This window comes from Mchenga conophoros, linkage group LG22, assembly GCF_057382185.1.
Source record: "Mchenga conophoros isolate Kocher_MC1m ecotype Shallow Benthic linkage group LG22, M_conophoros_male_GT1.1, whole genome shotgun sequence".
Lineage (NCBI taxonomy): Eukaryota > Metazoa > Chordata > Actinopteri > Cichliformes > Cichlidae > Mchenga > Mchenga conophoros.
Window position 1 is genome coordinate 33349293 of NC_140546.1, and position 24497 is coordinate 33373789.

The 24497-nt window shown below is 42.9% G+C and overlaps 1 protein-coding gene across 1 annotated transcript in view; it reads right to left on the reverse strand.

Annotated features, from left to right (window-relative positions):
- Positions 1-8830: 8830 nt before the first annotated feature.
- Positions 8831-24497, reverse strand: part of LOC146549768 (uncharacterized) — a 42005-nt gene continuing 26338 nt past the window's right edge. Inside the window, exon 4 of the mRNA XM_085261886.1 lies at positions 8831-9015. The gene's annotated coding sequence lies outside the window, so the exon portion shown is untranslated. The remainder of the gene's footprint in view (positions 9016-24497) is intronic.

Genomic DNA, 24497 nt, shown 5'->3' on the forward strand with positions numbered 1-24497 from the left:
GGATCATCAACAAGAGGCAACACCCAAAGAAGAGCTTTGACTGTCCTTCAAGAAGCCTGGAGAGCTGTCCCCGACTACTTAAAAACAATATAAGAAAGTGTGCTTAAGTAAAGCTTATTAAACACTGAAGGCTTCAAATTTGTGGTTGTTAAATTTTCACTATATTGGAAAATTATTTTAACAATAATTTTAAGTGTGCTGGGTATTAAAAGGTAAAAGGGTAAGCTTTCAGAAGATGGATCTTGTTTTGATGAGCCAGCTCTCCCACATGCTGATACAATCCTTTAAAGTTTACACAAAAAGCACTTTTTCAAGTTTTCCTCTGTGAATTATCAGAAAGCAGAAAAAAGATCCAAGGCCCCAAGGCTTGTTTCTGTTACTCTGCACTACAGACAATCAACTGGGAGAGCTTTGCTTTTGAAACTGATATATCCACGTTAGCGATGTTCAAAGTTGGTCATGGAGAAAAATGTTCTAAAAATGTGCTTTTGGCTCAAGGTTGTGACGTGTGGGAAGTTCTACAGAGTTGAAACTTTATATTGATGTGGTCAGTTAGGTAGCAGAGGGGGGTGTTAATCAGTTTCAGCTGCTTTGGTGTTAATGAAATTAACAACAGGTGCATTACAAGGGCAACAATGAGACACTGCAAATACAGGATTCACAGGTCAAGGCCACTGACATTATTCCCCACGTCATCTGTTCTCACTGTATTTTCACTAGTTTTGCACTTAGCTTGGGTCGGTGTCGCTACGGGTAGCATGAGGCAGAGGTGTGGACTCGAGTCACATGACTTGGACTCGAGTCAGACTCGAGTCATTAATTTTATGACTTTAGACTTGACTTGAAAAAATGTTCTAAGACTTGTGACTTGACTTGGACTTTTACACCAATGACTTGGGACTTGAATTGGACTTGAACCGGTTTACTTGAAAAGACTTGATATTTTACCCCAAATATAAAATTTAACACGCATATTATATAGAGATTGAAAATGTGACGTCATTCAGGGGTAGAACCGCAAAGGATTCTGGGAACTCGTGGCAAGCGGTACTAGCGCACGCAGGCTTTCAATTAAAATCAGTTAAACAGCGATAAAAAGAAACACAAAAATGTCAAGAAGCTGTTGTATTATTAACTGCAATAGCCGGTCGCATGACAGCCACGGGAAGCCGACGGGTAAAGAGATCGGTTGTTATCGGATTACGTCGTTGAAGAGAAATTGTTCGAGCCATGTTTCCGAAGTAACAAAGACGCGACGGATGGTCTGGATCACAGCCATTCAAAGACCAAATATAACGTCCCAGAACACTCCAGCTCACAGGTTAGTCTGCTCCAAGCATTTACACGAAGGTCAGTGTTTTTTAGTAGTTAATGCGTCATTTTTCTTAACATAATTGGTGATATAGGTTACAAGCAAGTCTGGCGCTGAACAGAAATTGTCGCGCTATGCTCCTTTATTTATTGTGCATAAATAGTGAATTGTCCTGACACAATATTGCGTTTCGCTTCTGTTATTATGGTACATTGACAAAAACATATACTTTTATTCACAGGATAAAACAGGTTTTTTGTATCACTAATTGCCCAGTACGATTACAGCATACAGTATTATTGTCACTGCTACATTTCTGTGATGCTACCAGAAATTATTTCCACTGCTAATTAATTACCATTGAGCTCAAAGGTCCTATTAATAAACGGTTAACGAATGTGTATTTATGACGACAATTTGTGAGACTGGTAAACTTATGATACGTACGATGGTCTTTCGTTCTACACGGTGCATTTCAAGGTCCTGCACCCATCCGTCGGTAAACTGTACCTGGGCTTGTTGCAGTGACCTGAAGTTACTAAACTTCATGAGTGTATGCACTCACTCCAAGAACCGTATGATTATAAATATGCATATAAATATGCTACAATGAGATAGCTGACTTCATCTAACTAGCAAATGTTGTCCAGGCTACGTTGGTGATACAGTTTTTTTTAATGTGTATGATATTTTTGTCATGCGATTTTAAAGCCGGTCCTACAACCGCATCCAAGAATAACATGCAGCTTATCTCAGAACTGTCGGTGAAAATTATTCTTGGAGCTAGGTTTAATTGAGCTGCATTTTAAAGAGGTGCAATTTCACAATTTGTGTATATTTTCTAAGTTCACTATTTTGTATGTGTTGAGAAAAACACAGATTTTAAAATTACATGGTCTAATATTTACATTTAGCATAACTGCAACATTATTTTTTTCGTTTTTTTTTTAAAGACTCGAAAGGACTTGAAATTCAAAGTTTCAGACTTGTGACTTGACTCGGACTTTTACACCAGTGACTTGAGACTCGACTCTGACTTGCCTGACATTACTTGAGACTTGACTTGAGACTTGAGGATAAAGACTTGAGACTTACTTGAGACTTGCAAAACAATGACTTGGTCCCACCTCTGGCATGAGGTAATACTTGGACCCTACACACGTTGGACAGGTAATACAAATCCTCCAGGATGGCATATCAGTATGCACCACTGCCAGAAGCTTTGCTGTGTCTCCCAGCACAGTCTCAAGAGCATGGAGGAGATTCCAGGAGAGCTGGACAGGGTCGTAGATGGTCCTTAACCCATCAGCAGGCCTTGTATCTGCTCCTTTGAGTAAGGAGGAACAGGTCGAGCACTGCCAGAGGTGCAAAATGACCTCATGAGGGGGGCCTGAGGACTCTCTAATGGGGCTTGTGCTCACTGCCCAGCACAGAATTGGCATTTGCCATAGAATACAAGAATTAGCAGGTCCACCACTGGCGCTCTGTGCTTGTCACAGGTGAGAGCAGGTTCACCCTGACCACATGTGACAGACATGGACGGGTGGGGAGAATCCATCTTTCTGTCATTTCTTTCAGCAGTGTATTTTCTTTTAAATCCATGCAGTTGAGCACTTCTAAATGTTTCCACAGTGTGGGGAGATCAGCTGTTTTGCTTTGGTACAGTCCCAGTGTGTGCTTTTAAGATCCCAAACTACGCACCAGGATGAAGCAGCTTGACGTTACCTGCTACACAACAACAGTCATGTTCTGTGCTTCTGTTTAGTGTTCATGCTGTTTAATAGCAGTAACAAAGCTTCAGTTTTCTTTAACCATCCTAATTGCCGTGTAACCCCCAGTGCAGTGCACTAGTGGGATCTCTCTGCCACTAGGAGGCACTGAGATCCCACAGAATCCTTCAATTACATTTTCACAAGCTTGTGTTGTTTTCAAACTGTGCCATAAAGTGTTGCCCATCTGAGAAGCGGCTTGTATAAATTGAAGTGGGAACGGGGTTGCGATGATATAACGTGGCGCCTTGCTGGTCACGTTAAATCTAAATAGCGGAAGGAAAGTTTTAGTCATCCTTTACGGAAAAAATCAGCAGGAACAGGCTCTGTGTCAAACTGAACACCCACGTGCTCTGTTTTGTTTCAGCCGCAAACATCACCTCCCTGAGCTGTCGGAGCTATATTTATTCCCCGTGCCCACTTGTGCAAGGACCAGGCGCCTGCTGACATGACGATGTGACAGTTTGTCATCTCATTCAAGTGAAGTCGCCAAGATCGCCCCAGGCTACTTATCAGACATGTAATCTGAATCAGTTTTGGAGGCATTAGCGGCTTCAGAGGAGCCAGGAGAGCGGGGTTAAAATGCAGGTTTGACTGACATCATTGACTCTGCTGATCAGATTACCATATCCTTAGGCCGCTTACTGGATATGAAAGGAGAGACTGGTAATTACATTGAATGTATTTGCCCGACTTTCATGGTTGGAGGAAGGAGAACATGTTAGTGAGACTGAAACATTGCTCCACAGCTGAAATCCTCTGTGGCACATTGGTAGATGTGGGTGTTATTGTCAGATGATCGCTGATTAAATCAGGGTTCTTTAAAAAAAAAAAAAAAAGTGATCTAAAATCTTCTAAAGCTCAGTTTAAAAAAAGAAGTGCCTCTGATGTTCCTCTTTATTTATACAGAAGCACCCGCACCTTGTAAACTTTTGTTCTTCTTTTCCCGTCCCTACTTCTCTTTGTCTGAGCCACAGCATCTTAGAAAAACACATCATCGCCCTCGACATGATGATGTAATCCGTCAGGTGCCTACAGCCTTCGAGCCTGACTATAGATGGCAGTGTGGTACCTTAAAAACCCCTCATGAACCCTGTCAACCCAGTTCCCCACAAACAGTGGCACACTCACACCGAGTTCATGAAGTCACTGGATCACTGCTATTATTGATTCATGTGTGCTTCTCTTGTTGTTGTTTCTTCTTCTTTTTTTTTGCTCTTCTCTGTGTCGCTTAAGATTTGCACATCGGAGGAAGGGGGGGAAAGTGAATATTGAATTGGGTCATATTGAATTAGGTCCGACGTCAACCACCTTCCCATCTCAAGAGGGCTCACTTAAAGTTCAGTCGATACAACTGTCAATCGGGCGATCAATCATTCTGTGAGGTTTCTTTTATTTATTTTTTTTAAGTGCTTTTCCTTGTTGGCTGCAAGTACATGATGTGTGGTGGCTTTGAAGGTTTTGAAGCACTGGACAAAACACACAGATGGCTTGGCTTAAAGTGTGACATAGGACTAAGTCATCATCACTTAAGGCTCACTCCCTCAGGGAAGGGGGTTTTAGGAGTGACTCGAGGCATGTGACGCTGCAGGTTGGTAGGCTTGCCCAGCTGTTCCTTCCCTTTACCCCCTGAAAATGCAGCACTTGTTTCTGCGCTATGCTCTCTTCAGCCAGGCGGTTGTTTTGACTGCTGTAATGCACTGAGGCTGAGAGAGAGAGAGAGTGAAAAATAAGAGAGGGTTAAAGAGGGAGCATGAAAACCAGGAGAGAGATGGAGCGAGCGTACTATTCGTCTCTCATTGGCGGGGGAGAGTACGGCGTCTTTTTGCGTAGCGCCGCCCCAGCCAATCGACGACTTGTGCAGTATTTTTGGGTTTATGAATGAAATGAATAGTGAGAAAGCAGGACGGGAGTAGTTTGATTCATCACCCGTAAGCTCGGGTTGCGTGGCGTAGACCGAAGACACAGGTGCGCTTGTTTTGCTACGCACGTGGCCTCAGAGGGCCTCTAGGCGCGGACAGAGAGATCAGTGGGCGGCAGCGATGCAGCAGCACATGCAAAAAGCACTCGCAGGCACACCTTTATCCATCTTTGTTATCTCACAAAGAAGTAAGTGCAGTTTAAACAGTGCATACACGCGTCAAAGCCTGATCAGTGCAGGTGGACCAGCCCGAGGCAGAATTGGCTGTTTACCTTCTTCCTGTTTTCTCTGCACACACTTGTTGTCACAGTCCAGCACAGTTTCATTCATGTAAAGAGTGACTGAAAGGGCAGCACGCTAAACTCTGTTAGTGGGTTTATAAGCTCAGCTGCTGGTGGAGTTCGTCCAGAGGTCAGGAGATGTTGAGTCTAGAGATGGCACGATACCACTTTTTTATGTCCGATACCGATACCGATATCATAAATTTGGATATCTGCCGATACCGATATGAATCCGATATAGTGTTTTTTAATCAACAAAACTGTTTTTTAAAATATCTTGCTGCATTTTGCAAGTCTGCAAGTTCATACTCAAGTTTAAAACAACAACTACACTAAAGCTATTCTGTTATACCTGTATACAAAAAAAATATTTCATAGTTCAGCAATACTGATCAATCTAATAAACTTAAACCTACACCATCCTCCCTATTCTGGTATTTTAAAGAGTACTTAGCGTAAATATTAAGCAACCTAACTAATAGGGTTCCAACTCCCAGCAACAACAAAAAGAAATAAATAAAAAATAAGGAACCACCCCTCACGCGCCACCTCATGATGCTTAATCGACGTAATCAACCTTAATTTGATGCAGTGTGAAAAAAAATGCACAGAAATCAATTATTTTTCAAGAAATATTAAATAGATTCAACATCTTTCTTCAACAAAATTGCAGACTGCACAGATGGTACCTTCCCAAAGTAAAAAGTACTATAGCTTACTAGGGTATATATTAGACTTAATAGTCACTATATACAGTAATTGACTTCTATTCATTTTACATCAAATTAAAACTTTGGGTGTCAGATAATTATTTATTAAAAGCTAGACATTTTAAATGAGAATAAGAAAGAAAAGTATGTCTTTGTGCCCCCTTTTCCCTGTTCATGCCCTATCGGCCCCCCTGGCTAAACTTTGCTAGATCCGCCCCTGCACAGTTACCAGCGTCAGCTACATAAAAAAAGATCCTGGTGTAGAAAGTAATATTAAATAAATTCTAACAACAGCTTATCAAGCTTAAACGTGCTGCTGTTGTTCAGCCGCTGGTTTCCTCTTTCTGGTGCAAAGTGGGCCAAAAACAAACAAGAGACACGGACTCGCGACAGAAAAGCCGATCAGCTGATCATTTAAGCAGTTTCACGATTGAAGTAGCAGCCAGAGAGCGAGAGGCAGTCGCTTGTTAAGCTTAACGTGGGAATGCTTTACAAACATTCAGAGATGGACTTACACACTTGCTTTACTTCTCTCGGGGATAACTTTGTCGGAGATGAAATGCCAGGTTGCTAGCGAAGCTCCACATGCTATCCAGACCACCGACAGGTCCCGCATGCCACAGCTGCTCTATCACGTGATGCATACTGCTCCGACTGCTAACGTTCTGAGGTGAGTTACGGCGTGTTGCAAGTTTTGTGAGGTGCTTTCGTGATATTTAATGGATCGGATTACATTTTTTATTTTTCTCCGATATCCGATCCAGTAATTTAGGTCAGTATCGGACCGATACCGATACGTAATATCGGATCGGTCCATCTCTAGTTGAGTCACTGTGTTTTTACTCCATAATAACATGATTTGCACTCCTTTGGCTCTCAGTTCCTTCAGAGGTCGACAACGTCAAGGTGTTTGGGTATTAATCAGCTGGACTCAAATGTCCCTTTCCTCAAAATGTTTCTTGACAAAATAAAATGTTCACCTCTACCCTACAGATGCAGCAGTGACTGCCGTCTTTATGGCGAAAAGAGTTAAAAATGTATGAAGACACAAGCTGTTGTTTAAACAGTCCACATATGGAAACCCCCACACACCCAAAGAACCAAAAAGAGACTGTTCAGTTACATATTTTCCTTCTTATCAAACCATTTCATCCTCTTATTTCAACCCTCTCAAGCAGAGATGTCAAACTCTTTTCACAATGCCAGGTTACACACATGGTTTGTACCAGCAAAACTTCAGTTTCTCAGTGTACAGAAATTTAATTACAGGTTTAATAAATCAGAAATCTTCATTTTAAAAAAAGACATGTATTCAATATATGAAAAATATCTGAAATATATGAAAACACAGTTAAATTTGTGTCGTCCTTCATATTTTCCCATTAGGCTGTATTGGAGACTTCGCTGGGCCGATTCTGGTCCCCGGGCCTTATGTTTGAGACCTCTGCTCTAAGAGTAATTTAGACCATATGAACCAAATGATTCGTTCATTTCATGAGTAATGGGAATAAATGGGCTATGGAACATTTTCACATCCATGTATTTTAATGTGTTTTAAGTGACACACTCTCTGTCCCAAAATTCTCCTGCCACATGGAGGGCGACACTGCACGAGTCAACCAATAAATGACAGCTCAAGTTCGGAGGTGTAGTTCACTAAGTTTACTAAAAAGAAAAAAAATCAGCGTGACTTGAAACTTAATTTAAATCTGAACTAACGGGTTGAGTCAGAGACAGACAGAAATGCATGGCTTGTTTACCTTTTCTCAGCAGAGTTTATGTGCGTTTGAAATGAGTGCTGTATATGACTGTCTCATTTGGAAATCGTGAACACCCACAATGTTCGGTAAACCCAATAACTTTTAATGACTAGATTCAACAACCACGATTGTGAGATCTTTAATACCATTTTAAACACCCCCAAAAATATATAATTACGAGCAGCTTCTTTGGTTTCTATTATATTTGGAATATGTGAGCACTAGTAAAAAGCCATATATTGGATTATTATGGACTGGAGCTCAAATGTGACAGGGGCGCCAGTAGGGTTGGGCAATTGGACGAATATATTGACTATTGACGATAGGCTGAGCCCATTGGTGATTTATTCATTTGCCCATGAGTAAGTTTGCTAATAGTGATGGAGCTAATAGAAGCAATCCACAGGAAAACATAATAGCGCTGTTTTAACAGCACCCTCTTTGATCTGTGAGCAATTTTAATTGCTGTCAGCGTTAACTGACTAATGACTAATGTGATTAACAATTAACCCATTTGGAGTGCAGACTGAGTCAAAATCCCTGAAATGTCTGTCAACGCATTTTGGGTAGTTTGTCCAAAGTTTGTTCATTTTGCGCTCCAGATGGGTTAATTGTTAATCGCGTTAGTCATTAGAAATTTAATTGTTAATTGTGAAGACCGCGTTAACGCTGACAGCCCAAATTTAGTTCGTCAATGTTTGGACTTCTGTGTTGTAAACGCGCAGATCAGTCCGTGCATGATTACATTGCTCCGCCCATCAAAAAGTCTGCACATGCGCGAATATATCGCACATCGCGGTTATTGGACTGGCGATTGTCGGTAAGAAAATTTGTACATATCGCCCAACCCTATAGGCGCCAGTCTGTTTTGTGATTTCAAATAATTTCTAAAATTCTGTGATTTTGGGGTTTATTGTTTATTAATTTTGATATGATCGAGGTTAGTAACGATGATTTTTTTTTTTTGTTGTTCGTTGCCTGTAGTTTGCATGAAATGTGCTGACTTGTCTGCAATTCAATTCAATTCAATTTTATTTATATAGCGCCAAATCACAACAAAAGTCGCCTCAAGGCGCTTCATAGATACAGAGAAAAACCCAACAATCAAATGACCCCCTATGAGCAAGCACTTTGGCGACAGTGGGAAGGAAAAACTCCCTTTTAACAGGAAGAAACCTCCGGCAGAACCAGGCTCAGGGAGGGGCGGGGCCATCTGCTGCGACCGGTTGGGGTGAGAGAAGAAAGACAGGATAAAAGACATGCTGTGAAAGAGAGACAGAGATTAATAACAGATATGATTCAATGCAGAGAGGTCTATTAACACATAGTGAGTGAGAAAGGTGACTGGAAAGGAAAAACTCAATGCATCATGGGAATCCCCGGCAGCCTACGTCTATTGCAGCACCACTAAGGGAGGATTCAGGGTCACCTGGTCCAGCCCTAACTATATGCTTTAGCAAAAAGGAAAGTTTTAAGCCTAATCTTAAAAGTAGAGATAGTGTCTGTCTCCATCCATCCATCCATTTGCTTCTGCTTATCCTTTTCAGGGTCGCGGGGGGCGCTGGAGCCTATCCCAGCTGTCATAGGGCGAGAGGCGGGGTACACCCTGGACAGGTCGCCAGTCTGTCGCAGGGCCAACACACAGAGACAGACAACCATTTGCACTCACTTTCACTCGCACATTCACACCTAGTGGCAATTTGGATTATCCAATTAACCTATCCCCACAAGTTGCATGTCTTTGGACAGTGGGAGGAAGCCGGAGTACCCGGAGGGAACCCACGCAAACACGGGGAGAACATGCAAACTCCACACAGAAAGACCCCGGCCTGATGGTGGAATTGAACTCAGGACCTTCCTGCTGTGTGGCAACAGTGCTAACCGTGCTGCCCGCAGTCCCACAGTGTCTGTCTCCCGAATCCAAATTGGAAGCTGCAATCACTCCCCAACTAACTAGCAAGCACTACTGAAACGTAAAAAAACTGTAACTCAAGCCTTAAATGGGAAATATTTACCTTAACTGTTAAAGTAATGCCTCAGTGCTTACATTTCAAAAGACATGTAGCATTTAGGGAGTATGGTCTCTGTTTGTGTGTTTCAACATCTTCACAGTTTCGCTACCAGTTTCGTCAGATGTCTATTCATATTAATGTACAGAATTCACCTGCTTGCTGCTACTACTGCACATTCACCCAGTGTATATACTATATGTATGTATGTATATATATATATATATATATATATATATAATGTTCTTCCTCTACACCCCCCCCCCCCCCCCCCCCCCAATTTTTGCACATGTCGAGGAGCGTGTCAGGCTACATTTCACTGTGTGTTATACTTGTATAACTATGCATGTGACAAATAAAGAACCTTGAACCTTGAACCACTTTGGAACTCGTCTGCAAGTCACAAGACAAGTCGGTGTCTTCCATGCAAACAAGGGCAACTGCTGCGATCACCGAGTGACCAAAATAGTTGCAAGGATCTTTGTGACCACTTTCACCTAGTGACAATAAGCAACCTCCAGCAACCAGTTGCCATCCAGTTGGAGATTAAACTTTCTACCTAAGAATCTGGTGGTTGCAAGGACTTACTGACTGCTCTCTAGGGGCCTGTTCTTCGTACCTCGCTAAGTAAGTTAGCTGGATTAGATTGTTGACGATTTCGCGTGATCTTTGATCGTTCGGTTCCCCGAAGCTCATCCGGGACTTGCTGTCATAGCAACAGAGCCGTAAGCGTAAACCTGCTCGGGAGCAGGTTTACTTTATGTAAACAGGATTAGATCGCGGCCACGCAGGTATGTCCGCTTCATTTATACGAAAGCAACAGCGATATTTTACCACTGTTTCACCATAAATAAATAACATCAATGTAACTAAAGATAATGCAGCACTTGATCCTTTTATTGATGTCACACAGATACATACAGGTCATTTCCTAAAAAAGGGAAATGAACTATTAACATTCTATTACATGTATGTGATTATTACAGATGTAATTCATATTTCAGAGTAGTAATTGTAAATTACTTCGTGTAATCAAGATGAGAGACCACGGCTATAAAAGCGAAGGTGGATTTGGGAAGCCTGTCGCAGCCATGTCCTGTCCGTATACGCGACCAACCCATTGCGGAAGGTGCAAGATTGATAAGGAGAGTCCTCAGAATTCAGCGTATATTGCGGGATAGACAGGATCCTTTAGCTCAGCGCGACAGTGTGCTCATAGAGAGATATCGATATTCCCGTGAGGGTATTATTTACTTAACCAACTTGTTGACGAGGGGGTGCAGGACCACCACCTGTCTTTTTTTCCTCTGCCCTTTTCTTGGTTGCTGTTATGAACAAACTAACAGAATATTACAGGCCAGTATTACCTTGCCTGTCCGTCAGAGGATAGACTTTAAAGTTCTGATGCTGGCCTATAAAGCTCTGAATGGTTTAGGACCAAAATACATCAATGACCTCCTGACCCAGTATGAACCATCCAGATCCCTCAGGTCATCTGGATCCGGTCTTTTATCAGTTCCCAGAGTCAGAACCAGACACGGAGAAGCTGCATTCAGCTTTTATGCTCCTTATATCTGGAACAAACTCCCAGAAAGCCTCAGATCAGCTGAAACACTCAGTTTATTTAAATCCAGGTTGAAGACTCACCTGTTCTCAGCTGCATTTGAATAAAGCACCAAATCCACACTTTAAGCTTAAATTTCAAAACTTACATTTAACTACTGATTTTATCTACTGTTCTGATTTTATCTGTTTTGATTTTATATACTGTTGTTTGTTTGTTTGTTAATTAGTTAGTTTATTTGCTTGTTTTATTCAATTTTAAATCATGCTTTTTATTTGTTCTTGTTTCTAATGTCTCTGTAAAGCACTTTGAATCACCTTGTTGTTGAATTGTGCTATACAAATAAACTTGCCTTGCCTTGCCAAGAGACGCAAAGCAATCTAAGAGATAAATATTACCATTCTGTAGAATACTCCTGTATTCCACTTTTACTTGTTCCCATGTTCTTGTGGGTCCTGTTGTGGCTCTAATGTGAAAGGGGATATAATATAACATATTATAATATAATATAATGCCATATGATATTGGACAATATAGTGTCATATGATAGATCTACCCTACCGCCTACTGGTGTTGGCCAGAGGGGCCGATGGCGCGATATGGCAGCCTGGCTACAACTGTAGCTGCCTCCACCAGTGTGTGAATGTGGGAGTGAATGAATAGTGGTATCGTAAAGCGCTTTGGGTGCCTTGGAAAGCGCTATATAAATCCAATCCATTATTATTATTATTATTAAATTACCTACGAGTTTGATTTGTCAGCAACTTTCTGCCAGCCCTCTCTCCTTGCTTTTGCAGCCTTTGCAGTGTTCTCTTGCGTTTTAATTAAACTCTGAAACTCCTGAAATCCCTCACTCATGAGTTCTTGCTCTGCTGCCGGAAAATACCGAGCACGCCCCTTCGACATTTTCGCCGACCAATCAGCGGGTTGCCGATCAATGTTTCTACTATCGATGCGTAGCCCCTTTTACGACACCCAGTGATGTCACATTCCTGCGTCCAGCTGTACTAATCGTCAACAGCAGGTGTGTTCGGGGAACCGGATTAGCGAGCTCACGGTTAGCGCGATGGTTTGGTCTTGGATGTGTCATTTGATCTTGGATGTAGTAAGCGACGTACGAAGAACAGGCCCTAGGTCTGCATGACTTGGGTTTTAGCAGTCGATTTTACGTTGACTGCATTTTCCCCTTGCGATGGGTGGTTGCCGGGTGGTCGCTAACTGGTTTCTAGTCCTGTTTTGACAGTTGCCGAAGCAGAAGTTTGATTAGCAGTTTGCATGAGCCAAGGCAGCTTCATACACATGGTGCAATAATTCAACCACTGTGATGAGCTTCTCCTTAGTTTTGATGTGAACCGACAGGCTGCCCTAGCAACCACCTCGCCCTCTCTGTTCATGATATGATTTCATTGGCTTATGGCAGCACTGGAGCATTTTAATAAACGTGTTTTTCTTGGCTGGCGCTTGAAACGCTGAACCTGTCTTAACTTTTCAGCGCATGCAAAAGCGAAGCCACAAATCGTTGGTTCAGTGGGGCAACACATGAATTTGCCCCGTTCAGAGTAAATGAGAGGCGAGAGAGCACTGAAGCCTGAAGAGGCTGGGTGTGTGCTGTGCACAACCAGCTGAGACACACTGTGATGTATGGAGAAAAGAGAGAGGCAAGGAGACGGCCATTTCTCTTACTTTATGGCTTTTCTTTAATAGATGAAAAGAGACACAAACAGAAGCTGCCACTAGTTGATTTCCACCTCTTTTGATGGTTGATATTGATGGTTGATAGAAGATTGCAGGGAAAATCAATTTCTTGTGTGAGAGAATCCATACTGGGGGTCGGTACATGGACCAGGAAAGTCATTCTGCTCAGCCCGTTGGTCTTTAGGGGCTCGTCTCCGCAAAGATTTGACCTCTTCCCAGGGGGCTTTGGATTTAGATACGCTCTCTGTTAGGTCTTAAAACAGGCCTGGTAGGATTGCCAAAATTATATGTGGGGCTTTGTACTGTAGGGCTTGATCTCAGCAGTGAATATATAAGGCAAGGCTCCAGATGATGTAGGAGTTGGCTGGATCACACACAGCTGGGTCCTGGCTTTTGGTAAACGCGGAGCGGTCGGAATGTAACGTCTGGCTCACTCGCGCTCTCTGGTCTGAGGTTTTGGATTTTTCCTCTCCTGCGCCGGGGCCGTGCGGTGTGGGTGTATAATGCCTCAGCTCTTGCGATGACAGCCTCGTGACCTGTTGTGAACCCCGTCCACCTCTCCAGCCCTCTCTCCAGTGGGTATTTACTTTCTTTAGTTCCACTTGGATACATTAAATATTTGCATAGACAAAACCAGACACGAACCTGAGCTCGTAGGCTCATACCCTTGAGCCAATGGAGACAAAGACCGTCAGTTGTCATTTGCATGCAATTTGCATCGGATCCCCCTGCGACTGTTTGCAATGTCAGGAGGCCAAATTAACCAGTGTTCCGTTTTAGCTTGATTTACATCTCATTTGCATTCGAGTTGCTTAACTAGGATTACTTAGCTGGGGTGACCCTCACGGAAACTCCTTGCCTCGCGCTCAGAGGCGGGCAGATAGTGCGACCAGCTAATTTCATTATGGGAAACGGCCGTTTGACTCAGAGTGCCTTTGGATGTAATCATTAAACGGGACGAGGGCTTCGCAAGCTGTTTGTAATCAGGCCGTTTCCACGTGCATATGGACATTGTGTCATATTTACTGTAAGGATGAAAGATTAGGCATGCAGGGGATAGTGGGCAGCATCAATCTCACTCAGCATCTTAGAGCAGCCACATTAATCATCCCATCTACGGGAAAATCATCCTCATCAAACTCCGGGGCCACAGTGTGCACACATGGTGATAATCACTGGATGGACAGAAGGAGAGTTAGTGGCTGACTGAGCAGAGGCACCGCAGCCAATGCCTCTTCATTGATCCTAGGAAGTTGGACTGGGTGTTAGGCGGTGTTTTGTCTCGCTAATGCCTTCATATGGTGCCGTCTGGCAGCGCCGAAGTCTCAGCTCTACCGAGCAGGCCAAATTGTTTAAGTTCCTCCTCCTCCGTCTTCTCCAACGTCGATCGGGAGCCCCCCTTTTCCAGGGTGAGGCTCCCGTTTTCCTTCCTTTGCCCCCCTCTCCTCCACTCTCCCCTCTTCAGTCTGCTTTTATTTATAGAGGGCGAGAGAGCTTTGCGGTCCAGATGGATCCCCTCAGATATTACGTGGTGGATTTCAATAAGGAGAATCAATTCTGGCTTTGTTTGCGGAATCAACCCCACACCACACTTCTAATACACTGACATCAACCGGGGCAATATATCATCCGCAGAAATTTCATCATGTTGTTTGTTTGCCTGGGAGAGGAAAAAAAACACAAAGGCGAGAAATGAAAGTTAGAGATCAGAGCCACATCCCGCGAGGAGCGGTGCCAGTGTTTCTATAAGTATTACCTCTCTCTTTTTTTCATTAAAAGAATGTTACATCCAGGAAAATCTGATCAAATTTTTGGTTTTTTTTCTTCTCTCTCTGTCATACATTTTGTATATAGCGCTTGGGTGTGGGTCCAACAGTGTTCTCGATCCCGCTGAATGGTTTTATTAGGAAAATGTAACTCCTGTTTGCTGTACGTGTGCTAATCCCATCTATACAAGGGAATGAAAATGCCCATGTTGGCTAAATCTGCAATTATTCCGTCTGTAAGCGGACTAGCCCGCACTCACGCTCTCATTACTCTGTGTTTAGTGTTTAGTGTAGTGTGAGGCCGTACACGCGCACACACACACTGTGAGGCTGGTGGTAGGTCTAATGAGGGAGAAGGCCTTGAATGGTTCCTATGCTGTGATGCATTAAAGCTTAATAACCTGTCCTTTCAGCTCTCTCTTAAGAAAATGCTCCAGAGCTGATAATTGGAAAGATATTTGCCTCTTTCTCCTGCTCTTTCTTGTCTTTCTTTTATTTAATGGCTGCTTTCAGTTCAGTTCAGTCGGGTCCATTATTTGCCCTTGAAAAAATATTCCTCCTTCCCACCCCTCTCAACACCCCCAAATTCCTGTTTTGGCTCTTTAGCTAGAGCTTAGTTGATGAATTTAGGTGAAAGTGGCCAGTTTTGCTGTAGTTATCACTCAGACATGTGACACATTTAGCCCCAAAATGAATAGACGACATTCAGGAGGCGACAAAAGGTTAGTTGTGCCTTTTAAAATCTTTGGTTTAACCATGTGAAATTAGCAGTAAACAGAGCCTGAATGTAAAAAACTCACCCGCATTAACCCGCATCGTGGGGAGGTGCTGCGAACTTACCTCAGCCCAATTCAAGGTCTGACAAGCCGACAGAAGGAGAAGTCTCCAAAACAACAGCTCGGCATGAAAGCCGTGGAAATAGAAGTTTGAGAAAACATCCGACTCCAGGTCTGCGTTGCAATCTGTTTCCAGGGAACTCAAACTTAACCCTTACCCTTGTTCGGTAGCTGCTGAGCTTGAGCTTCAGCAGCTCCATCTCCATAACAACTGAGCCAACGCCGTCGCTGGTGAAGATCATGAATGCAGCGAGTGGAAGGAGAGGACCTTTGTCTTGTTAGGTTGAAGTGCTATTTCGAAGGTCCTAAAGGTGTCGTGGGTGTATTCTTGGCCTTAATGAGCTCACATGTTGACAGATCCAGCTTTATGACAGGAAGTTCATTCAGACCAATGAGTTTGATGCACAGCTCAGTGAAACACGTCGCAGCACTTTATAATGGCTGTTAATAAGTGGTAGTAGTATTTGAGTTAAACAGCTGGTTGGTTATTGTAACATTGTTGCTGTCTCTGGATGATTGAATAAACTAACAGTTACTATAAAGTGTTACTCGTGTTTTCATCCTTGTAATATATGTTCTGTGGCTGTGGAGGTGAGGCTGTAGATCATTTTTGCACAAATCCAACTCTAATGAGCCGGGTCGTAGGGATGCAGACTTGTTCCCACTGCATGTGTCATGAAGAACAAATCGCAGAACAAGGCAACAAGTCTCGTTGCTTTTAACGCTTAGACTGCTCAAAGTGAACAAGTCATTAGAAATTCACTTTTGTGGAGCAAAATTTGATTTATATGAAGAGCTAGGCTATAAATGTCTTTGCTGGTGGCGTCACTACTTTTATTTGAATGCAGACTGTCACTTTCAGTTTGCTTTTCTGCACAATGCAGGTGGCAGTTTGCAATGGCGGAAGCAGCAATGGGCTGCACAATGGCTCAGCCACACTGGAGTAAAAATAGGACAGCAACTGCTTTGCGACTGGGTGGTTGCATTGAAATTTTTTCCGCTCGTAGAGGCTGATTACAACTAGTGTGGACAACCACTTTTAATTGCACGGGTCACCTGATGTAGGTAAATCAGTGTCCTGTGGCAACTATGTTGCTGTTGTGGAGGAATTTTAGTTTCAGATCTATAGACTGAGTTCATGTGAATTTATGTTTATTTAGATTTGCAATTTTTGATGATTTATCACAGTTCATCGCTGTGTTATCACAAACATTGCATATAATTGCCAACCAGACGCTATTCAGCTGCAGACTGACGGTCCTGTTTTATTGCAGATTGACGCAACAAAGCCATCTGAAGACGCCGAATGACTGTGATTGGTCACAGCCGTGATCCCCATCTTTGAAGCAAATATTTCAAAGGCAAGATTGCAAGTTCACTGCACACGGTTGCAGTAATTTTGGTTGTGCTACGGCCTCTAACCACTGTTTCCCCTAGTCTGAGTGTAGCATTGATTTTCTTTTTGCATTATGTCCTTATACCCTTTCTTTGTACTTAAAAAGCAACAGGTTGCAGACCTTACTGATGATTCACCAGTTTATGGGCCACAGGGATTGTTGAACTTTGACCTTGCTTTGCATTCGACCATTCCTGCCCTATGAATTATGTGCATTTAGTGGGAAAAGTGTCATAGGCTGCAGTATATTTTCTATTGCCTGTGATTTTACATGACTAGCAACATGTTCAGTGATTAAGGAAAAGATTTATTTTTCCAGTGAAGGATAGCTAAACAAAAGAGAAGCGAACTGTAGGACTGAGCAGTGGAGATTGGCCCACGCTGACTAAAAAGTGCAACACTTCTGTTTCTCTGTCTTTGATTTTGAGCATTCTTTCTGAAATCCATCTCTGAGGTGTCTTACTTTAATACCATCTGCTTGCTGAAATACTCCTTTAAACCACTAGCAGCTAGCTAAATGGTGCGATTTGGCAGGGACGTGCTGTTCTTTCCTGTGTGACTGTCATCTGCCGAGGATCAGCCGAAGCTGGGCTAAATTTTTACCACTGGAGTCTAAAAGCCTGAGTTCCATCACGCTTCCCAGATCAGTCCTAGCATAAACAACCGTAGGAATGTGACATAAAAATAAGCTTCGTGTGCCCTGCTGACAGCTCAGTAACTGCACATCATTTCAGTCTCATATGTATTCCATACCATGTCCTGCATGTGTGTTTGTGTGTGTCCATTACCTTCCAGTGTTTATGCCTTCAGCAGCGTTCCAGGGACTGTCACTGATCAGAGTTTAGGTTAACATTAATGCCAGTCGGCACACACAAACTCCACCACTAGCTGCCAGGCTCTTGGATGTACTTCTGTGTGTGCGCCTCTATATGCTGCGGATTAGAAGAAAGGGCAGCTTTATGTGTTGACGCCTTGAGCGGTGCCTGTACAGCTCAAAGTGAGTGCCTAATGTGCGGTCACAGTCGGTGGAAGCACGTCCGCACCGCTGCGCCTCCACGGGGCCGAGGACCACGGTAGCTCCGTGCTGCTGCCTGTTTAATGTGAGCTGACCCAGAAACGAGCAGCATGACCTCTTTATCTTAAGCTTATAGAAAATCTCTTGCTCTTTCCTTTCTCCTGCATACCTCTGCGTTTCTACCCCTCTGCTGTCCTTCTGTCCTCTCCACCCTCCCCTTTAAACTGTCGCACTGAATCACTCTTGAAGTCTACACATTCATTGTCCTAGTCAGTACGAACTTGTATCCTATCCTCACCCTCACTATACTAGATGCTGCATCCTCTACAGTCTCATGACTTTTTTGTAATGGAGTATATAATCTTTTGTTTGCCTTTTAGGCGAACAGCTCAGCCAGTCTGGTGACATGGCAGTTTTTCTCTGGGTAACACACGAGTGAAAATCTGGCATTAAAGCGGGACAGAAATTAAAAGTATTTAAGTCTTTGCTGTTTGTTTAGACTTGTGTTTGTGTTTGAGCCAAACTGCAATCACCAAAAAAAAAACCCAGAAGAGATTTATAGCATGTTTGACTTTGGTGATTTTGGAACAACAACAGCAACCATGAAAGCTCTGTATGCTTTTATGGTCGCTGTTGGCGGAACCAAGAAAGCATATAGACCGCTAACGCTAATGCTCCTTTTCATGTCTTTCCCAAATAAATGTTCGGGAGCAGGCCGTGATGGAGTAGGTGCTGAATAATCGTGGACAAAGAGTAACGTTTAGTGGAATTTGCCAGTGTTAGCATGCTAGATTAACTGATTAACTTTGTGGAAGTGGAAGTGGAAGCCAAGGAACGACTTCAGAGCCTGACAAATGAGGCCATTGCAGAAAGACTGGGACCTGCAGTTAATCAAATGGCCACTTGATGCTGTCTCCAAAAGTGGAAACCTACATTATGCTACAGTCACAGCAGGGAAAACTGTGTTTGGAGACCATTGGATGACCAACAACCATGTCCATTGGTCTTACAATTTTGTTGCCCTTGAAGTGGTTACTTAAAAGACGGCGTCCAGAGCTGCGACTACTCGCTGTCTTTAAAGCAACTTTTAAGATGTCGAGAAAAAAGCAATAAGACAGAATAAGTCTTTACGTTTGTGATGGAATGTGGTAAAGTTAGCATTTACATGTAATAGTGATTAATTGCAATAAACTGGTGTAAATTTCAAATCTGTTGCCATCTGCGCACACAGAAATTCACAGTAACTACGTCCAGATATTACCTTATAGATCTTAAACTGAAAATCCTCATAAAGGTGACGTAATTGCTCCACAATAGCAATTTAACTAATTCATGGACAGACTGACTCAGATTAATTCCAATGTGTTGGTAAGCCATTTTACAAATTTGACTGTCTGAAAGTGATTGCACTCAGTCTGAGTTGCACTGCAATTATTTGGAGACAGGTTGCAACCCAACAGATGACCCGTGCAATCATTTTGCAAAAGTGGTTGTCCAGAGGTTGAGGGTGTTGACTGCTCAACTGCTGGGGGACTTGCAATTGGTTACTGAATGCAGAAAAAAATCAGTATTGTTAGTGGACATTAATGATTTTTTGTAGTTGCAAAATTGGCGTCTATCTTTTCTTTAGTGTGACTGAACCATTAAAATAACTGTCTGTATAGCTGAAATAAACATTATTTGCTTTCTATAGGTATATTCTTTAAGCTTGCTTTAGCTAACCATAATTAGCACTCATTTAATATCATGGTGAATTACAGATTAATGCTAATCCGGTTGTTCAGTGATGACGCAACGAATCCTACTTCCGGGCCTAAAGTAGCCTGCGTTTAATATGGCTTTTGTGTTGTTAACATGTTTAATGTTATGTATTTTCTTCTATTTGATCTCAAAAAGCTCCTAAAACAGTCAGTGATCACTGTTGACCTCCCTCGGCTTTTATTACCGCTAATCATTTATTTAAGCTCAGTTTTTAAAACCTTAGGATGTAACTACAACCCAGCCCATGCAGCAGTATATGAATGACTAACCTCGTATTATGGATGGATTATCTCAGTTGTTCTCCTGGCTGAAGTTTGGTCCTTTTACAGCATCCTGCCATGCGATTACATTTGTTCCTGATCACCGAGAACACTCACGTTAACTTTTATCGAGTGGGAAAAAAAGTTAGCTTGTTTATATTATGCTAACATAGCTGTGTTGCTAGCGGTCACGTAGCACATCATCATATACCAGCTAGCCCAACTTCAGTAACCCTACAAACGTCACTGCTTTTTAGTTTTCTGTCTTCATTTATGCTGGAAGTGATAACAGAGCTGTACGTTTTAATTTGTTTCCAAAACCCCGCAGTCAGGACATGCTATATTGTATTTAGATAGAAGCTAGCGAGCTAACTCCCTGCTAACTTCTAACTCCGTTAAATGTCATAAATTCCGTTTTCATGAATGCCTGGATGCTAAACTCAATTGTTACACCTGGTAGAGCAGAACGCTGATCATTTTATTAAAGATGAAAGACTTTAGACAGTTTTTCAACTCTCAGTAATGCCATAGTGATCGTTTGATATATGGACCTGCAGCGGAGTTTAGGTCCAGACACGGCTAGTGACGTCAGACTGAACAACCGGATAAGCAAGCTAACTAGCTGTCAAGCTAGCTATCTAGCTATCTAGCTTCTAGTGCCGCTAGCATTTCCAATATGCACTTCTGTTTTAAAAATCTCATTATTAATGTTCTGTTCCATGCTTTTGTTAGCTACTAAATTTCTGAAGATAAAATATGATGTAACTGTCACTTATGAAAGAAGCAATATGAGTCTTGGTGTGAAAAATGACAGCTTCCCTGGGTTACTGAAGAAGTTGCAGAGAAGCTAGCATAAAATCAGCTGTTCCTCTCTCTGCTCGCACACACATTTACACACCCAGGCTCCCCTCACCCTCTTTCCCCCCTGCGCCTGTTATTGTGACTTATATAAGTTGTGCTACTGTTTCTGTTTGACCTCTCACTGTGGCGACAGTTAGCGCTGTGAGAACACCGACCAGTCCTGTTGAATCAGGCTCAGCAGATATGTGCGCTTGTGTGTGTGTGTGTGTGTGTGAATGTGTGTTCATGCGCATAAGTGGATGGCCTTCTGAAATATTCTGCTCAAACAGAGCAAATATTACTTTGGCAGGATATAACTTGACCAGAAATGTGAGTGCTCCTGCAGGAAATTATATTTGAGTAAAACAGAAGAACCCCCCTCAAGTAAAAAAGTCTTGAAGAGTGACAGCGAGGCACAGAAATTTGTGAGTGCTGCGAGTCTATCAAGTCAAATAAGAGAAACTTGAATGCAATTGTTCCACAATCTTGTGGGTGTTTGCATATGTTTGTGCATATATACGGTATACATGTGTAGGAAGTGTACAAGAAAACCCACTCAAGTTCGAAACTCTTTGCTAAAGTGTAGGCTATATAAGTATTAGTTTGTTTTTTTTATCATAAATGCCTCAACTTTCCTGAAAATTAACTTATTAGAGCAACTTGAGTGAAAAGTGGGAAAGCTTGCATGGCTTTTTGTGTGTCAACATGTGTTTGTCACCCCCCATCTATCTGGCCATTTCTAAATGTCACCCCCCCCCCTCCTCTTTCCCGTATGAGGGAGATGTTATGCAACTTTATCCGAAACGACCGCAGCTCTTGTGGCATCAACAAAGCCTGCCGGCTGCAGATCTGTCCTCGACAGCCTGTTGTTTTTGTTATTTTCCTCCCTCTCTCTCTCTTTCTGTGATTACTGACTACATTAGCAAGTAAATGATGTGACCCGACATGTACCGCTTGGTGAGAATCGCGTCGGGAACGGTGGCTCTCGGTAGCCAGAGAGCCCATCTTGCACAGCTTTGATAAACAAGAAGAAAAGGAAGCAGGTTAAATGATGGCTGTCTGTCTGTGTGTGTGTGTGTGTGTGTGGTGTGATTTGTCCTCATTCTACTTGAGCTCTCCCATGCCTGAGCTAGGGATTGATGCCTTTCAAGGCCCATTTCTCTGTGCGCGCTCTCCCTCTGTTTATAGCTATGTAACTAGTGGCCTGGTTGTTGGGTTCTTGTGCACTGAATTCACCTCCCTCTCTCTCTCTCTCCCTCTGACCCACCCCTGGGTGACTCATCACAGGATAATCAGGCCCAGAGCTTTACAAGGATAACTTAGTCCAACAAAACAGACGTGATCTGACCCCCTCCGAAAACCAAAATAAGTAAATCGAATAATTAAATGCACAAATGAAAAGGCAAGAGTGATTAAACAGAACAGAAGAGATGATGATGAGTTTACTTAGCCTGTCTGCACTGCTGGCTTTGTGTACTTTGTGTATGCATGAATGTTTTTGCATGAATGGGCCCGTGCATGCTGTATGTATACGTCTACGTATGCATGCCAGTGTGTTCCTCTCCAGCTGGCTGAGATAGGTCACTGGGTGCAGTGAGTTGGCACATCAGGGTTTTCCCCAGGTTAGTGCCAAGGCCAGTGCCCAGGATAATTATGGTATTATTGCGTGTGTGTGTGTTTATTTTACCAGAACATTCTCCTCCTCGTCCCTTCGTTCCCCTCACATTCCCCACTCTGCACTGTGTCTGAAGCCAGTGGTGCCATCTGTGTGTGTGTGTGTGTGTGTGTGTGTGTGTGTGTGTGTGTGTGTACCCTGAGCTTCAGAAGGAGCGAGTACATTATGCAAATTAGAGAGAGAACAAGGAAAAAAAGCAGAGTGGCACTGAGCGGAAGGGCGGTGAAAGGGGGAGAAATGGAATTATTTTGTGTGGTTGTGTATGTGTGTGCGTGTGCACGCGAGCAAGTACAAGTGTGTGCGTTTGCCTGTGCATATGTGTGTCTGAGTGTCTGCCCAAGAGCTGCAAAGTCAGCCATTAATTTGACCCCTTCCTGGCAATGTGAGTGTGTTGTGGTTTGACACTCTGTGACTGTGTGCATGTGTGAACTGGAAAGCGGCTGGTACCACCAGTTTCTTTTACTGGAAGCTCACCGGGAAGCTGGAGCCATCCAGAAGTGTTATTTGGTGTGCTGGCAGCAGTTCCAAAATTCCCCATTCCTGGAGAAGTGAATCTATTGACCTCTGAATGTAACAGAAGAAGTGAATATTTAAAATATCCTCAGATATACCTGAGAGAGCTGAGGGAAAGGCTCAGGTGTGTTTGGTTGAGGTTGCCAATGTGCAACGGCAGAACTTACTAGCATGTGTTTGTGGATTGGACATTGGATTTACTGTAATAGACAGTGGAAATCTCATCTATGCTCTGGAAACCACACCCACTGGAGGGGAAAATAGTCAGACAACACTGAAACACTAAAGTTGCAAAAACACTGTGTCCAACTTTACAGTGTTAAAAAGCATATTTGCAGCCCACTAGTGGGGGGAAGTTACCTTGTTAATTGACATGTGTCCTGGGGGTGTTCTAGTCAGTGTCTCTTAGGTCTGGGATCAATGTTGATGCATAATTGAAATAAAATAATGGCTTGCTGTGTGTTATATATTAGTCCCCTACTTAGTCCTAATTAGCCAATATGCTGATGTTTATCTGTGCTTTGCACTCATACAGCTTATGAATGCAACTTGTTAGCTAGCTAGTAAAGGTGGGATGATCAATCCAAATGTCGATAGTATGGATGCCAAAGTTGGTATTGGTATTGGATCGGTACTAGCACAATGGGGTCAATACTTCAGTACAATTCTTAGTATTGGATTGGTGTTAAAATCTGCGATAAATCTGGGGTGGCTGTAGCTCAGGTGGCAGAGCAGGTCAGCCACTAATCAGACAGTCGGTGGTTCGATCCCAGGCTGCATCCTGGCTGCATGCCAAATATCCTTGGGCAAGATACTAACCCCATGTTTGCCTACTGGTGGTGGTCAGAGGGCCCGGTGGCGCCTGTGTCCGGCAGATCGTTGCCAGAAGGCTAACGTAACTTTTTAAAAAATATCTGTGCTTCAGTCAGACACTTCTCGTTCTAAATGATTCATTTATTACATCAGCAGAGTCCATATTTTCCCATAAATTTGCTACATTTGAAAGGAAACTATCCTCCCTGTGCCTGCTGGTGGATGATGGGGCGGTGGAGGGGTTGAGACAGCAGGCACCCATGCAGGCAGTGACGGCGCAGCTATTTGACAGAAGTCTATGCATTTTCCTGTTTATAATAATGTACCGAATTATGACAGGAGGGGGTTTTTGGTGTGTGTGTGTGTCTGTGTGTGTAGTCTTTTGCTCCAACATGACACTGACCCAAGCGACATCACTTAATTTAATTTACCCTGGAACCACAAGATGCTTCATATGACTTGTTTCACAAAGGCAGTAATGTTCCCAAAGACTTGTAATCAGACTCTGATGAATAAAATCAATGAATAAAAATTGCTTTTCATCCTCTTTGGCACATTAGACCTACAATTTTGTATTATTGACTCTACACCCCAACAACCT